The following is a 13,482-nucleotide window of genomic DNA, read 5'->3' as shown; positions in this document are numbered from 1 at the left end:
CATATCTGTTCATGTCACTTCTTTTACATCTCTCTGCCCCATCACCTCAAGCACTTTCTTTAATCATAATCTAGAGTTTTGCCTAAACTGTTTGGAAGTGTCATTTTAAAGAATGCAGTGTCACTTTAAAGGGATCCACTCATACCAGAGGCTCTGCACCCCAATCTTGCATTCACTCTAGTGGGAGTTCTCTGTGTGCATTTCCTGGCAAGTTGAAGCTTCAGGAGATAATATTTATATGAAAGAGAGAGAAATTTTAAAATCTGAATCTTAACAAGAAAAGCTAAAATAAGAAAGTAATGCTGGGCAGGGGTTAGCTGGTCTGAGAGGGGAATTGATTCCGGCGAAGGGCCGCCCCATCTCAGGGAATAGATCCACGAGGGGGTCATCTCTCTGCTCCTCCCACTGGCCACACACAGTCAGTACCAAATTCTCCCTGTCAAAGTATGGCTTCATCATGTTGAAATGGTACCCATTGGCTGTGAGCCCAGTTAGACAGTTCCACTACATAGTTTACCTCATTCAGCTGCTTCTTGATGACCTTAAAGGGCTCATCCCAGGCAGCCTGTAGTTTCTTCCGTGGATGTGATGAAGTAGGGTTTTATTTATCTTGTTATGTTGCATGTGAGTCTTACTGTCCTATACAGTACTAATATTGCGTGTACCTTAGTTTCCCAGTGTACTACACCAATACTTAGCTAGTGGGAACTGGGTGTGTGATTTTGCTTCTGCCCAGCTACTTGCACCTATGTAACTTGAGACCCAGGCAGGGGGTGCGACCAGGTGACACCTTTGGCCCGGGAAGCGAGACAAAGAGAAGGAGGAGGGGCAGCAGGGGGGTGTCAGAGGTTGGGTGGCTGGAGGCCAGCAGTCTGCGTGGGGGGACTGGAAAAGGGGAATCCAGGGCATCTGGCCCAGGATTCCCAAGATGGACTTGGCTGAAAGTCACTGATGTCTGTAATAGCAAGCTCTGTTCTACGCTGTATTCCCGTCGATGAATAAACCTTCTGTTTTACGCTGGCTAAGAATCATGTCTTAGCTAGGGTGACCAGACATCCCGATTTTATCGGGACTGTCCCGATATTTGCTTATTTGTCCCGTGTCCCGACCAATGTTTGGCAGGAGGCGCCGCGGGGAGGGCAGCGCGCGCGGCCGGGGCCTGCTAATGCCTCAGGTCCCTTTTAAACTCCCCCCTTTTTTTTTTTTTTGCCCCCCCCCCTTTTTTTTTGCTTCCCCCCATCCCGATATTTTATACTGCTGATCTGGTCACCCTAGTCTTAGCGGAGACGGGTGCAGGGACCTCTGGCTTCCCCAGAAGTCCTGCCTGTGCGGACTTGCTGTGGGAAGCGCACGGTGTGAAAAGGGGATGCTGAATGCTCTAAGGTCAGACCCAAGAAGGTCAAAGCTGTGTAAGCTTCTTGCCCTGGAGACAGTATGCTCAAAGAAAGGAGGCATGCTCCCCCAGAGTTCTGACCAGGGCCGGCTCCAGGCACCAGCGAAGGAAGCAGGTGCCTGGGGCGGCCAATAGAAGGGGGTGGCACTCCATTCTTTATTGAGGCGGCACGTCCGGGTCTTCGGCAGCAATTCGGCAGTGGGTCCTTCACTCCCTTTCTTCCTCTTCGCCGGCATTTCGGCGGCAGCTCAATCAGGTTTTTCTTTTTTTCCCTTCCTCTTCACCGCTTGGGGTGGCAAAAAAGCTGGAGCCGGCCCTGGTCCTGACTGGCTTCGGATGGAGTAGTTCCAGAGCATGGCCCGGTGATTCCGTGACAACTGGTGGCAGAGGTGGGATCAAACTGCACCACATGGACAGAGCATCCTGCAGTAAGTGACTGGGAAGCAGTAAAACAAAGAGGGATTAGCGAGACATGGGCATGCTGGAGGCTCCGAGAGGTGCGGTTCCAGGAGGTGGAGGAGTCTACGGCTTAATCCCCGAGAGAGAGTGGACCCCCCAAGAAGGGCTGTTGCACTGAAGGGGTTCCTCCCAGGGATCGTGGGGAGCTGAGAAAGCACAGGCCTGTGAGTCTGTGACCCCTTGGGAACAGCATGGAGATGGCTTATAACCATCTCCTTAAGAAGGACATTGTAGAGCTGTGCAGAGAGAGAGAGAGGGCTGCGCAATGGAAAATTCACCAAGGCACAACTGATTGCCCCGTTGGAAGAGAATGATCGCTCTAAGGAGCCGGTTCCTGAGCCAGCTGGGGCCACGAGAGAGGCTGGGAGCAGCCAGGCAGCCCCAGGGGTCATCCCAGCCACTGACCCAACCGGGGATGCGGGAGGGGCTGAAAGCAGCCAGGTAGCCCCAGGATTCACCTACCTGACCAGCAGGGGATCTTCCCGACTGAGTTCCCCGTTGGTGGAGCTGAGATGGTTGGAGTTGGAAATGGGACTGAAACTGAAAGAGCTGGAGGACCATGAGACGGAATGGCAGGACTGTGAGAGAGAGAGGCAGCATGAACTGGTGATGGCGGAGCTGAGAAGCAGAGAGACCCCTACTGTGGTGAGCAGGGATGGGCCCAGGGTGACTAAGCCCACAGGGAACTCTGATATAAAAGTGCTGCCTCAGTTTAAGGAAGGGGATGATATAGATGCCTTCCTCACTGCCTTTGAGAAGGCCTGCAATGTGCACCAGGTGGACCCTGCAGACAGGCTTTGGCATCTCACCCCCTTACTGGGTCCCAAAGCCACAGAGATGTTCAGCCAGATGGATGAGGTGGAAGCAGGGGACTATGAACTGTTCAAACAAGCCCTGCTGTGCAAGTTTGAGCTGACCCCCGAGGCATACAGGAAAAGGTTCCAGGGTGTGCAGGAGACCCAGGCGATGACCTATCTGGAACTGGTCATGCTGACGAGGGAATACACCCGTAAGTGGGTCGATGGGTCCGGGGCCCAGACCAAGGAGGATGTGATTGAACTAATTGGGCTGGAGCGACTATATGAACTCTGTCCCCCTGACCTGAGGATGTGGTTCGTGGACAAGAGGCTGAAGGACCTGTGCCATGCAGAGCTGCTGGCTGACGAGTTTGTAGACAACAGGTCGGGATATGGAATGGAATCCCAGGGGGACAGGCCCACATCACTGCAGAAAGGGGGTCACCCAGGGGCTTCCCTGAAGGGAGTCTCGGATAAATCCCTCCCAAGAGGCACAGCCAATACCAGAGCAGCCCCAGGGGACCAACAGGACCTGAGGTGTAATTACTGTGGGCAGAGGGGCCATAGATGGGCCTGGTGCCAAAAGCTCAGGGACCGGATGAGCAAACCAAGCCCTCAGAGGATTAACGGGGTGGGAGCCCAGCCAGAGGAAGGGTTGGCTCCCCAGGTGGGAGGGGCTGGCAGTTCAACAATGGCCCAAGAGGGAGGAGTGTCCCAGGCCACCTCCTCGGGGAGGCTTGATGCTCTGGATTCAAAGTTCTCAGTCTACAGGGTGGGTGTGGGGCAGCCCCTGAGGAGCGAGTGCCTCATTCCCCTGGAGGTGGATGGGAAGCAGGTCACTATGTACTGGGACACAGGTGCTGAGGTGACGCTGGCCCGGCCCGAGGTGGTGGCCCCAACCCAGGTGATGCCCAAGACCTACCTAACCCTGACAGGCATGTGCAGGCCCCCGTTTAAGGTACCCATGGTGAGAGTACATCTGAAATGGGGGGCCAAGGAGAGACCCAAAGATGTGGGGGTGCACCATCAGTTGCCAACCGAGGTGCTGATGGGGGGGTGACCTGGTGGATTGGTTGGGCAGCCCCCAGAGTGGCCTAGTCATCACCCAGAGCCAGAGCAAGTGAAGGGCACCCTGCAGGGGGTGCAGGTCCCTAACCCGGCAGGAAAGGAGTCACTGGGGACAGGACTTAGTGGGGCTGCAGCCTCGGACCCAGCCACTGAGAGGGAGCAGGTCCTCATCCCTTCCCCAGCTGCTGAATTCCAGGCTGAGCTGCAGAAGGATCTCTCCTTAGAGAAGCTAAGGGAACTTGCTGGTCTCAGCTCGGTGAAACCCCTGGGGGAAGGCTGCCGGGAAAGATTCCTGTGGGAGAAGGGATTCCTGTACCGGTAATGGGCTCCCCAAGGGGAAGTGGAACCGTTGATGATCAGGAGATAGCTAGTGGTCCCCCAGAAGTACCGCCGCAGGCTACCGTACCTGGCCCATGATGTCCCTCTCTTGGGACACCAGGGAATCCAACGCACCAGGTAGAGGCTGCTACAGAACTTTTATTGGCCCGGGATCTTTGATGCCGTCCAGCAGTACTGCAGGTCCTGAAACCCCTGCCAGAGGGTGGGGAAGGCCCGGGACAAGGGGAAAGCAGCTTTAAGGCCCCTGCCTATCATAGGGGGAGCCTACCCAGAAGGTGGCCATGGACATAGTGGGACCCCTCAGTAAGGCAATTCAGACAGGGAAAAAAATACATTCTGCTGGTGGTAGATTTCGCTACTCGCTATCCCGAGGCAGTGGCCTTGTCCTCTATTGAGGCAGACATTGTGGCAGACGCCTCCTGACAGTTTTCAGCAGAGTGGGGTTCCCGAAGGAGGTCTTTACAGACCAGGGCTCCAATTTCATGTCAACTCTGCTCCGGTGTTTGTGGGAGAAGTATGGGGTCCGACACACATGGGCCTCAGTGTATCACCCTCAGTCCAATGGGCTGGTGAAGAGGTTTAATGGGACCCTAAAGATGATGCTGAAAACATTTATGAACCAGCACCCACAGGACTGGGACAAGTATTTACCCCACCTGCTGTTCACATACCAGGAAGTGCCCCAGAAATCAACCAGGTTCTCTCCTTTTGAGTTGCTGTATGGGAGGAGAGTGAGGGGACCCCTGGACTTGATGAGGGACGAATGGGAGGGGAAAGCCTCCCTTGATGGAAAATCAGTGGTGGAGTATGTACTGACTTTCCAGGAAAAGCTCGCTGAGCTCATGGACTTGGCTGCGGAGAATTTAGCCAGGGCCCAAGGGAAGCAAATGGTCTGGTACAACCACTCAGCGCGTGCCCGCTCCTATGCTACCGGGGACCAGGTGATGGTTCTCATTTCCGTGAGAAAGAACAAACTACAAGCTGCCTGGGACGGGCCCTTGAAGGTAACCAAGCAGCTAAATGAGGTAAACAATGTAGTGAAACCCTTGCAGCCAGAGTTGGGTGCTGGCACAATGAGAGTCCATGAAAATGTTTCAGAGTAGCAGCCGTGTTAGTCTGTATCCGCAAAAAGAACAGGAGTACTTGTGGCACCTTAGAGACTAACAAATTTATTTGAGCATAAGCTTTTGTGGGCTACAGCCCACTTCATCGGATGCATAGAATGGAACATATAGTAAGGAGATATATATACACACATACAGAGAACATGAAAAGGTGGGAGTTGTCCTACTTACCAACTCTAAGAGGCTAATTAATTAAGAGAAAAAACTTTTGTAGTGATAATCAAGGTAGCCCATTACAGACGGTTTGACAAGAGGTGTGAGGATACCTAACATGGGGAAATAGATTCAATGTGTGTAATGGCTCAGCCATTCCCAGTCTCTATTCAAGCCTAAATTGATAGGGTCTAATTTGCATATTAATTCAAGTTCAGCAGTTTCTCATTGGAGTCTGTTTTTGAAGCTTTTCTGTTGCAAAATTGCCACCTTTAGGTCTGTTACTGAGTGGCCAGAGAGGTAGAAGTGTTCTCCTACTGGTTTTTGAATGTATTTGTGTCCATTTATTCTTTTGCGTAGAGACTGTCCAGTTTGGTCAATGTACATGGCAGAGGGGCATTGCTGGCACATGATGGCATATATCACACTGGTAGATGTGCAGGTGAACGAGCCCCTGATCACGTGGCTGATGTGATTACATTTCTTCTGGGACGATTAGATCCTCAATAGCTGAACACATCTTTTTGAAACTTATTCAACGCAAGAATGGCCATACTGGGTCAGACCAAAGGTCCATCTAGCTCAGTACCCTGTCTTCCGACAGTGGCCAATGCCAGGTGCTTCAGAGGGAATGAAGAGAACAGGTAATCATAACATGATCCACCCCATCGCCCATTCCCAGCTTTGGGCAAACAGAGGCTAGGGACACCATCCCTCTTTCCAACAGATTTTGCAATTTAAAGCAGATTCACCTAGTCCCTTAACTGTCATCATAAAGACACATGTACATATGCTGGACATAGACGTTAGAGAAGCAATCTGCTACAAATAAGTGGAACAACTTTTACATTTCTATCTTTCTTGTATGACTCTCAGGGCCAAATGTTTAACAGACTTCCTTAAAGGCTTCTTCAACATTTGTAGGCAGATTTATTTGCATGGCAAATCGGTCAGTTACATGTAGTTTCTGGATTTGCATAAGACTTTGTGCAAATGCCGAGGTTTGGCCCTAAAAGATCTGTTAGCTAGCACTCAAACAGGAATCTAAAACCTACTTCTAAAGCAGATAGGTAATTTATTTATTGGCTTTGAAATATTGGCTCTACCTCTTCAGTATCTACTGCCTGTCCATTAGTCCTTCCCAGAAGGTCAGTAACCATAATATCCACTTTTATAAATAAGATATTTGCATGCCAAGAAGGGACACCATCAAGGTGAGTTGTCCTAACTCCCTACAAGAAGTTATCATGTTGTAGCAGACCATGGACTCACCGGCACAGCGCCTCCTGCTGGTCATCCAGGAATTAGCTCGGAGCGCCCTCTGCTGGCCGCTGTCGCGCTTGCCTCAGGCCCCCACGTCCCTCCTGGACCCCGGTGGTGCCCCTTACCTCGGGATTCTGTCCCCAGCAGTCCCCACACTCTGGGTCTCCCCTCCCAGGGGAACCCCCTCCCCCTATGCTCACCTTGCCTCAGTGGCTACTTCCAGTCATTATCTAGCCCCCGTTCTCTGGAGCAGACTGCAGTCTGTAATAGTCACTCATCACTGGCAAGGGGGTCGGACCAGCTGCTTCTGCCTATCCCTAGGCTACACCTCTCCAGCCCCAGTACCTCTTTAGGCCTTAAACAAGGCCTCAGCCTGGGGAGTTGCCAGGCTGGAGCTCCCCAGCTCCTCTTGCCTTGCCCCAGCCCTGCTCTGCATCAGGTACCCTCTGTTCCCAAGCAGCTAGGCCTTTCCCACTCCAAGGCTGGAGTGAGACTGACCTAGCTCCTCCCTGAGCCCTTTTAACTAGGGTTACCATACGTCTGGATTTTCCCGGACATGTCCGGCTTTTTGGTCCTCAAATCCCCATCCGGGGGGAATTGCCACAAAGCCAAACATGTCCGGGAAAATGCCGGCATCCCTGCCCCAGTCCCCTGCTTACCTGAGCAGTTCCGGCAGGCTGCGAGCTGCAGGCGGATTCCCCGCTGCAGCGGCGGCTGCTGCTGCTCCCCCCAGACACCTCAGCTCTGTGCAGCTGAAGAGCCGAGCTGCCCGAGCGCTACCGGCTTCACGGTTTGCCGGGCAGCCCCCAGACCTCCAGACCCGCTGTGCCCCCGGCCGGGCGCTTCCCCAGCGCAGCCAGAGCCCGGGAGGGGAAGCGCCCAGGAGCGGGGTAACTCCCCCGCTACACATGTGTATGTTAAATTGAGGGGAAAACAGTTGATAAAGAAACAGATTTTTGTTTTATACTTCAGGTATGCACAACAGAAACAGGAAACAACCCCATCCCAGATGAAGCCCTGGCTGCAACAATACATGCCTTTATCTTCCACTTAACTTCCTCAATCAGCCCAATCTAGATGAAGCTTCATCTGGTCCAGGATGCTGGAACAACTCCTGACAGCATCACCTTGGCAACAGCTTATTATGCCATGCTCAATGCACTGCAGTGTCTCCCCAGTGCAGGATTTGCTTTGAGGTCCTAGCCCTAATCTATAAAGCCCCAATAATGTGAGCTAGATCAGGGGCTCTGTGCAACCCTTCAAGAATATACCAATCCACACAAGAAATATGACTAGCAGAGCTTGGAGGGGAAAAAACAACACTCACTGCTCAAGTTACACTTTCCTCTGGAGCTGAGAGCCCTCATCTGTGGAGCATCCCTCTGCTGGAGCTCAGGAAGAGCCCATATATTTTACAAAATAAAATGCTGGAACATCCTTGAAGTTTTAGCGATTTTAGCGCTACTACCCTTGCCGGGGAGGAGTACAGAAGTCGATTTTAAGAGCGGAACGGGGACGCATTCATTTTAAAATCAACCTAAGGCAGCTAAATTTGGCCTAACCCTGTAGTGTAGACCAGGGCTTAGGGTTAAGCCCTTTCTTTGAAGTTTTTCCTTGACCTGAAATGAAAACAAATTTAGACTGAAGAGTATGTTTTACTCTGTGAGTATGAGCATGAAAAACATCATTCCTGTGACTTGGAATCACCTTTGCCATAGCCTGTGGAGGTTCTTTACCTTGTGTAAGTTTTTGTGTTTAGGTAACAACTGTAGCACCTGTCTTGTCTATTTATGTTCTTCTGCTTGTACGTCAGTCTGTGTTGTGATCCTGTGTGTCATATCAGTGCACTTACATTTTCTCATACATTATACAAGAAGTATCTGACAGATGTTCAAGGAGCAGATTTATACCACACAGATTTATACATGGGGAGAATTGATGCATTCTGAATTGTATATTTAGTATGTGTTTTTGAAAGTCATAACATTTCAATATAGAAGATACTTTAACATTATCTTGCAAATGTCAGTTGCATACATGCTGCAATCATCTGTGCATTTGACCATCACCAGCATGAATACACAGTCTAGTAATTGAAAACAATCACCCCACTAGATATGAAATTGTTCTTTTGTGAAAGGAGTTGTGCTGAAGGGTTGCCACGTTGTCAGAAGTTCAGACGAATATAGGTCAAGATGAGCTTGTCTTTTAGATAAAAAGCTCCCCAAAGTTGGAAAGCCTCTCAAGGGAAATTAACTTTTCATGAAGAAACTATGAAAACATTTTTGTGCATATTAATTTGTTTAAGTCTCCCAAGTCTTTCTTTTTATAAGAAATCTGAGATTTTTGCTTCAAAATTTTGAAAGACTCTCTGCAAAGCAAAGAAAGCAGACTTACCAGAGCCCTCAGATTGTTATGGGCTATGCTCCCCATTCTCCCATGACTTTCCAGGGGTGTTGGGCATCTGTATTCCACACCAGGGTGAAATCCCAGGGGAAGATGTTGCAGGGTATTGAAAGCAAATGAACAAAACTGCAAATCCAGTATATGAAAGAGACCATTCTTTTGGTTGCTCTTATTGAAGTTTCACACCCCCAGCACCCATTGTTCCAGACTGGGGCAGCCCTGGCAGGGTGGCTGTAATAGAACCACGCTGATAGGGACCAGAAGGCAGGTCTGACAAAGCCCTAGAAGTGATGCAGACCGTCAGGTGCTCTGTGTGGAAAGTTTTTGTGTTCCGTGCAGAAGCCATCGGGTCATCTATTTCTATGATGAAAGCGGGGCAAACTGTTTCCTCCTGCCTGCTAGTGAGATGATAAGGGTGAGCTTAAGTGGGGATATATTAGTGGTGTTTTCCTCCCTTTTTATCTACCTGTGGTTGGCTTTCCCACAGGAAGACCTAAAGTCATAGATGATGGATAACATCAAATGGCTCTTAAGTAAATTAAAAGATTCTTCCACGTAGCACATCTTAAAAACAATATGATGGAATGATTGTCAGGAAGTTCTCCTCTGCATTATAGGGGTAATGAAGAAGTTAGACTTGAGGAAGCGTTTGTATGGCTCCCAGGTGCAATACGACCAGGTCAAGGCCCCTCTCCAGCCACTCCCCATAATTGAGATTCCATTTCAGCATGTAGCTGTGGATATTCTGGGTCCTTTCCCTAAGAAGACACCCAGAGGAAAGCTGTACATACTGACTTGCTTGGCCGTAAGGCCAGGGCCGGCGCCACCTCTGGCCACAAGTTTCCTAAAGATGTGTTCAGCTATTGAGGATCTAATCCTCCCAGAAGAAATGTAACATTTTCATGGACTCTCATTGGGCTGCTGCCGACTGTGGCCACAAGGCCAGGGCTGGTGTTGATGGTGGCCACAAGGCCAGGGCCGGCGCCAACTATGGCCGCAAGTTTCATAAAGATGTGTTCAGCTATTGATGATCTAATCCTCCCCCCAAAAATGTAACATTTTCATGGACTCTCATTGTGCTGGCGCCAACTCTGGCCCCTGGGCCAGGGCCGCCACCGACTCTGGCCGTCAGTTTCATAAAGATGTGTTCAGCTATTGAGGGTCTAATCCTCCCAGAAGAAATGTAACATTTTCATGGTGTGATGTTCTGTACCTCCACCACTCAGGCAGTGCAGCTGCCCCCCACTCTTAGAGGCATAACTGTGTCCCACATGTATATATTTGTTATAACATTGCATTGGCCAGGAAGCATCACTTTATATTGCACATGCTACATTGTACATGTACATTATACATAAAATCATATTTCCTTTTGTAAAGATGTAACCACCTTATGTAAAATTGAGCAAAATGCTTAAAACTGTTCAAGCACATTATGTGAGGAAAAGATACACACTGAAAATGCGTTGCAGTTACTGAAGTATTTCCCAGGCCTAGCTCCTTAAGTTCTGCATCTCAGGATATAAGATACTCTAGACCGGCTGTACAAAGGGAGACTGTCTCTACAATGTAAATAGGTGAAGTGGTCTAAGACATACTTGCTTTTCTTGGGCAAGACCTTGTAAAATCAGATTACATGTCCTTCAATTTTGCTCAGTTTTGCTGTGTAAAAGAATGAAAGCTGGCACCTCCTAGAGTAGAAAATCTCCCAAACATTTTAGAAACTAATCAACCACTATATTAAGTCACACGTTCTGCCCTACCCTCTGTTTATATACAAAACCAGAATACAAGAAGAATAGCTGTACTGTGCTGAGAGCAGGGTGTGTGCTGGGAAGTCTCTATGCCCCTTGGACGCTGTCATGCCTTTCTTTGCAACAGAATGGAGGGCTGCGGGTGTAGCCACTAGACAAGTCTGTGCTGCAGTAGGTGACAACCAATGTATGAGGTGTATAGGAACCCCAAGTTTTTCCTTTTTAATTTCAGTGAAAATAGTTTTCTTGTTGAATTTCCCTGCCATGATGGAAACTCCAGCACAACAGTCTGTGCTAGGGCTTGAAAACCAGAAAATGAACCGTGACCACAGGAAGTGAAGAGAATTAAACAAACTAGAAGAATTTCCCTGCCCAAGCTGAGGAGAAGGCAAATGTTAAAAGAGAAGGAACCAGCAAAAATGGTGAACATTGAATTTGATTTTTTTTAAATGATTTGAATTCTTTCATTCCAGGGACACAACTGGTTAAAACAAACAAACAAACAAACAAACAAAAAACCATAATGTGACTTCTCTGCATAAACTCCTTCTGACCACATTGTAAATCATAGTCATCCATGTGGGTACCTCTCTAGCATGTGTTACTATACTAATTTCTCATCCTATTTTATGAATTATTCTCACTTTTTCACTATTGTCAGCTACTTGGAGTGATCAACAGGACATGATATTCACACCTTTCAACTGCATCTATTCCTCAGCTACAGTATGTATATAAAGACCTGGAAATAGAATGCTCTGAGAAAATGAAACCTTAACTCATTGTTTATCTCCTGTGGTTTCACAGAAGGAAGATACTGATGGTTTGTGCTGTCTACATTTTAAATGTGCCTTCTAAATTGGAAGAAATGGTTAAAGTTGAGATTTGCCAATATTTTTGGGAGGCCTAACCCTTTCCTCCCACATTTACTTCCTCCATGCCTAGCAAACTTTAAATATTCCTCAACTATTTCTGTCTCTCAAATGAAGGAAGTTATGAATGGGAAGTGCACTGACTGACAAATTGGAGGTCTTTTCCATACCACTTTGGAATTTTGGATGATCTTCTTAAATTATAGAAATTAATGTATGATAAAAAGCCTGTATGTATGTGGATCCAACATGAGTTAACAGGGTTGTGTATTGTCATGCGTGGTCACTTTCACAAAAAAATAAACAAATAAAGGAGGAAATGTGGTAAAAGAACTAGAAAACAGCAAGAAAAACAGAAAGAAAAACTCTGAAACCTCCAAGAAGGAAAATCTTGTAAATAGTAAATGGTCAAAGAAACATTCTCCAACCAAATACTTAAATTCAGAGACATACAGGAAAGACACAGCAGTCTATGTAGGACCCTCAACAAACTCCAGGGTCAAGGTTCCACACAAAGAAAAGGAGTGTATAAACATCACCATGACCACCAGGTGATTGCAGCATGTTTGCCTCATACTGCTCTTCTCCACTGAAATCTCATCTCGGCTCAGTACTGTGCTTCACTTCTAGCAGGGCAAAATGAACAAAGAGAGCTTGGAGCTTCTGCAGAAAATGAGCAGAAATTTCCCCTCAAAATGCATAAATGAAAGTGCAGCTTTCAAGCCCACCCAGGATGTTGTCCAACTTTCAGGGTCCCAAAAGGAGAATGCCAAGGTGGCAATTCAAGAGATCCTTCAAGAGATCTTCAACATCTTTAGCAAAAACCTCACCCAAAGTGCCTGGGATGGGACTTCCATAGTCAGGTTCCAAAGTGGACTTTACCAGCAAATTCAGCGGCTGGAGGCATGTGAGAGCACAGATGGAGAAGGAATTAACCAACCCAGAAAGTGAGGACCTCCAGATCACCAGTTGGAGAGTGAAAAAATACTTTCAGGGGATAGATGCTTTCCTGAAAGAAAAGCAATACAGCCTGTGTGCCTGGGAGATCATTTGCATGGAAATACCCAGATGTTTTGTACTGATTAACAACCTCACTAGAAGCCTTAGTAACTAAGGTACAGTACAAATCTTTTCCTTGGAGTAAATGAATTAATATTAGTGTCAATCATACAGCTGAACAGAGATAGCAGATATTTTATAACTCTGCTTATATCGGGCCTGATCCTCTTCTACAGGATCAGTGGCCAAATAGCAACTGATTTCCATGGCAGCAGCTTCCGGCTCTTCCTGTTGTGTGCTGGAAATGGATTTGCAATTACATGGATTTCTTTTCCTGTGTTTCTACTTTTATTTAGGTTTGCGATTCTTCATAATCTCCCACATATCAGGTGCTGTTATGTATTACATAATTGGCAGTCCATGCAACGAAGCACATATATTTTGAATCCTTAGCCACCTCACCAGTACTTTGGTCATCAAATAATGATACTTCCCCTCCACCCCCAAAGTACTCTGACTTCTACATATGTAGTGTGTTTCTGTTAAGACCAGGGTTGCTATTTATTAATCTGTCCTCATCATATACCACAGCTTGAGAAGTTTCCTAGAGACATTTTTTAAAAATATGAACATAGCGTAAGACTTGTGAGATTATGAGGTGTAGAAAAGATATTTTCATTTAATTAATTGACATTAATACAATGGAAAATTTATTTTTCCCTTTGTGTTTCAACCAAATATTATTTCATTCCAGCTGAGGATGCAGTGACTACAGAGGTTAAAACAGTTGGATGAAATTGTACCATGCGGTGGATTCCCTCCTCTCTACTGATCCTTCCCACAGTGACTTCTAAG

General features: G+C 47.8%; 1 pseudogene; it reads left to right on the top strand.

Annotated features, from left to right (window-relative positions):
* The first annotated feature begins 9,292 nt into the window (after positions 1-9,292).
* On the top strand, positions 9,293-12,742 carry LOC135879877 (interferon tau-2-like; annotated as a pseudogene).
* Positions 12,743-13,482: the final 740 nt, after the last annotated feature.

Source organism: Emys orbicularis, chromosome 6, assembly GCF_028017835.1.
Source record: "Emys orbicularis isolate rEmyOrb1 chromosome 6, rEmyOrb1.hap1, whole genome shotgun sequence".
In the NCBI taxonomy this organism is placed as follows: Eukaryota; Metazoa; Chordata; order Testudines; family Emydidae; genus Emys; species Emys orbicularis.
This window is presented reverse-complemented; position numbering and strand designations above follow the sequence as displayed.